This window comes from Vulpes vulpes, chromosome 14 (genome assembly GCF_048418805.1).
Source record: "Vulpes vulpes isolate BD-2025 chromosome 14, VulVul3, whole genome shotgun sequence".
NCBI lineage: Eukaryota > Metazoa > Chordata > Mammalia > Carnivora > Canidae > Vulpes > Vulpes vulpes.
In genome coordinates this window covers 7,353,153-7,358,052 of record NC_132793.1, presented here as the reverse complement: position 1 = coordinate 7,358,052, position 4,900 = coordinate 7,353,153, and positions in this window count along the sequence as shown.

The window sequence follows — 4,900 nt, the reverse complement described above, 5'->3', positions numbered from 1 at the left end:
CATTTTTAACCTTGACAACAGACCTCTAGCAACCAACAAGGCCTAAAGAAATTTTGCATTATTTTCAGTTAAATTTTATGTATGTTTACTTTGTATTTATGCCAAATGATACTGATTTTTTTGCTTGTTTGTAATTTTTTAAAAAAAGATTTGATTTATTTATTCATGAGAGAGACAGAGAGAGAGAGAGGCAGAGACATAGGCGGGGGAGAAACAGGCTCCATGCAGTGAGCCTGATGTGGGACTTGATCCCGGGACTCTAAGATCATGACCTGACCCAAAGGCAGATGCCCAACCACTGAGCCACCCAGGAGTCCCAGTAATGTTTTTAAGTACAATGTATTGTTAAGAAAATAAATGAATCATTTTAACAAAAAAATACTAAGTCAGTGAAAGTGAGTTGACATGCAAACTTCATATCGGCAGTACAGATATAACTGATTAATAAGAAAGAGAATCCTAGGACATGATTTCAGTTCCTGACTTTTGATGATTGCTGCTCTCCAGACATATGCTTACCTTCTTCCATGAACAATACATTTTCCCATTATAATGCCTTAGCTGACTGTTCCTTTCTCTTGGTCCTATGTCATCATAACTAAATTCTGAACAGTCGTAAAGGTCAAGTTCACACACTGTGTCCATAAAGTTTTTCTTTATTTCATAGATGAAAATGTTCCCATACTGGTTTCCCAGATTATTTTATATCATTGAAGTTACCACCTACTTTTTACATTTTCTTATAAATATGCTTATTTTCTCTTTCTAACATATCTTATACGTTCTGAGGGCAAAATCTATGTTTAGGACACTTGCCTGTATGGATCAGCACCTGGAAGATTGCTTTGGGTATAGGAGGTACAAGATAGATGGTCGTGGGATCAATAAATTCATATGTGAGTGAATAAAGGCAATTCAAGTAGGTGCTTAATTCATCAGACACTTGGCCATTTTGCAATGACCCAGCCTCGCCTTAGGAATATTAACATTTTGCTGTCTAGAACACCACATAACCCAGATGTTCCATGTTAGTTGCCGAGGTATTAGAAATAATCTGGGACCTGAGACGTGAATTAAAAACAACCAAAACCTCCCAACACAGCATTTAAAAAAAGTCATTCCGTAGAGATACAGGATTTATAAAAGAGAAGAGAAATGAACTTACTGACTTGAGTTTTCTGGTACCACGAGCTGTTCGGTACCATTGACTTAGAAGCGTTTTCTGTCAATGTGTATGAATGGAACCTTCCTGGGCGGGTGTGATGGTCTTACAGTGCTCTCTGCAAGGAGATGGAGCTGATGGAAGAGAATGAAACAGGATGGGGTTCAGCTTTGTGGGACTGTAACTGGTTCTCTGGTTGATTTAGCATTCCAGATGCTAAAGGCCATACAGCAGAATTCAAGTGAATTCTGTTCTTTAATAAGCCTTGTGTAGATGTGGCTGCCGATTGGTAATGGAGTTCTTTTCCTTACCCATCCGCTGCTCTTTCTTGTAACCTCTCCCTCTTTGTTTCACCACCGCTAAGATTTCTTTCTGCTACTTTATCTCCTTTTTTCTGTCAGTAAGACGATTCCCCAAATACCTCAGGGTGTAGTCACACTTCTGGATGTTCATTATCTCTAGATTCCCTCAGCTACGGATATTTATTTTCTGCAGACCTCAGTCTGCAAACAAAACAATAAACTCCGGTGCTTGTTATGGCAGCAGAGCAATCTAAACTGTTTTTCTCTTTCTAAGGCAGTTCAGAGACCTTAGCGTCTGTATTTTTTTTTTTCCCTCCCTGTAGGTTTTCTGTTTCTCAAAAGTGAAATTATATGCCAGGGACCATTTTTCATGCCACCTCTCTCCTCAAATAATCTGGGCCATTGGATTTTCTGATCTTCTTTCCTTAATCATTGCTACAAAACCACTTACAGATGAAGATTGCATTTCTGGAAGCAGCGGGTTTTGAGGCAAACAAAGGTGCTTGAAAAGTAGTGAGTGGGCTTTCAGAAAAGTGAGAATATACTTGAATGTGTTCTCTTTTGAAAACCTCACAGTCCTTTTCATAAAGACTGAATTTAAGGACCTGTTTAAATTCTTTAATTTCAGGCCAGATTATATCTGAGATTGAGGCTGCACGATTTGCATTGTATCCCATCGATGTTTCAGAATATGAATCTCTAACCCCTCCATTTTAATTTTTCTAGGGTTACCATTATTCCAAGTAACTGGTCAATACCAGAGGGCCTCAATTCAAAATGCAACTTTTATTTCTGTAGCAGTCATATGTTGAAATAACCAGAAGAAGGAAGAGTGCTAGAAAAAATAGGGAAAGCAATTTCTGAGTAATCTCTCTCTTTTTTTGCTTGTTGTTGCTTAAAATTATGTACCTCACTTTATTGAATAAGGTTTTGTCAGTGGTAATATTTACTGTAAGCACTTAATAGTTATAGTGAGATGTTCACCAAGGATGAGAAAATCACATCAATAATTTCCCTTTCAAAGTGCGTGTATTATTTGTGCTTGTTTTCAGGTGCATGAGACAAATTCTACTGCAGTGGATTAATCAAATGAGCATTTATTTTTTTTTTCACAAAGTAAGTGAGCTAAAGAAGAAATCTAAGATGAGATGGTAGCTCCATGATGCAGGCATGGATCCAAATTGCATTTGTGGTTCTGCTTTGCTTTTCTCAACTGTGTGACCTCCACCCACAACCTCAGCATGGCTACGGAAGCCATGGCCATGATATGTGTGCATTCTAGGCAGGGAGAGAAGAAGAGTAGAGGCCACAGGGAAGTGCAGGCAGATCTACCACCATTTTAGGAATGTAAGAGTTTTCCATTCAGTAGATTCCCACTTAAATTTTATAGATGAGAACTCCATCACAGGCCCACCCCTGCTAAAAGGAGGTTTGGGGAAGTGAACCTTTTATCTGAGTATATTGCTGTTTAGAAAAAGATCAGTGAAAAGATGCTTGTACACAGCCAATAGTGCCTTCTTAACATATAAAATCGACATATTGTTAGGCAGGGCAGAAGGAATGCCAACTCATTTCAGATTAGGTCCCTGATTAATAAAATGTCGAAAACAGAGTAAAAGTATTGTTCATGAGAAGTGTTGGCAATTCCCATCCCAAGTACTGCCTAGGAGAGGAAATCTGATTTAAAGAGCTTTATGCATATGAAGATGATGTAGAGCACGTGTGTGCACATGTGTGTTATCAAGACAAAATATACAGTTCTATTTGTAAAGCAGCATTAATAGTAGTTTCCTGGCTCCATTATCTACAGGCTGTATGCTATTAACCAGTCTACCTAACCACATTTTGCCTTGGTTTCCTCTTTCATAAAATGCGGATTATAGTAATACCTACTAGTAGAGATTCTGTCCCTGACCAACCTTTAGTAGAGCTCCTCTGAGCCCTCTGCCTGACCTTGGGCTTATGTCCCTACCTTTAGCAAGAACTCTGATAAGTCAGTTTGGCCAGAATCTCCCACCCATGGTACATGATCTCCATTGATATCTGAACAAATTCCTCATCCCCCAGGGAATATCTTGGTATCTCATCACCCTGGCTTGTCTTCACCTGTTAGGTTACTTAGCAAGAATGACCTTAACCCCCTTGTAATCTTCTGTTTGCTACTAACCCTCTCCACTCTATAAATCCCCATTTCTCCTTGTTGCGTTCAAAACTGAACCTAATCCCTCTTCCCTGCTGATAAACCACAGTACACTAGTTACCCTGAACAAAAGTCTGCCTTATCCTTTTAATAAGTATCATGAATAATTTTTTCTTTCACACTGCCTCATGGGATGGTTGTGATAAACAAATTAATATTTGCAAAACATTTAGTTGCAATGTCTTTTACATAAATGGTTATTAAATAAGCAAAACAGACTGTAGTGTGGAAGGAATTCCTTATGTCTTTGTCAGACATCAGGTTAGGTCTTTATCAGATTTAGTATGTCCTATTCACTGGTCCCTGTCTCTGGCATATTGTTGGAGTTCAGTCAGTGCTTAAGGAATTAACATGTGAATCTCAGCTGGTACAAAAGCATTTTTGCTGCAGCCAGTGCTACTTGTTTGTTGCATTTTATCAATAGTATTATAATTTCTATGTAATCCTTTGAAGGACTCAACAAATGGACTTTGAATAATTCCGGTCTATATGATAAGAGTTTTTCACTGCATATTCTTCAAATGTCTTCTGATTATGACTTAATTTTACATGAAGCTTGATTTTTACATAACAACAAAAGAAATATATTCTTGTCTTGCCAACCCAAGCATTCATCATTCCTTTGACATTTGGACTTTTTTCTCAAATTAATAATTTTCCATTATATCTACCTTGGTTTTTTTGGAATTTAATAATGTTCAGTTGTCTCAGGGCCGGATCACTTTTGGAAGCAAGAAAAACAGATCTCTGGGGGAATTGTGGTGACAAATGTCTGGACAGTCTTTAAATCGTTATACTAAACTCATTTTAATTTTGTTTTCAGCTCTTCTCAACTGATGTACGAATTAAGGAAGTAATTTACTTGGAATAATTCTGTTTCAAATCTAATCCCAGCTCCACAATTTATTACTTGTATAATTTGGGCAAATTATTTAAGCTCTCTGTAGGTCAGTTTCCTTGACTTTATAATAGTGTCTGCTCTCTAATAGGGTTACACTGTAGGTTAAATGGAATAGTCCTCTATAATATTAGGATAGTTCCTGGCATGTAATAATTGCTCAGGAAGAAAGAAATAGTATCCATATTTGCTGGTTAATTTATCATTTGAAACAATTGTTTCTGTTGTGTAGTTGACCACAAATGAGTAAACAAATGGTCAGTTCAGTAAGGAAAATGATCCATCACTCTAAGTCTGTTTTTGTTTAAGATCAGAAGTGGAATTTTAACTGAATTCTT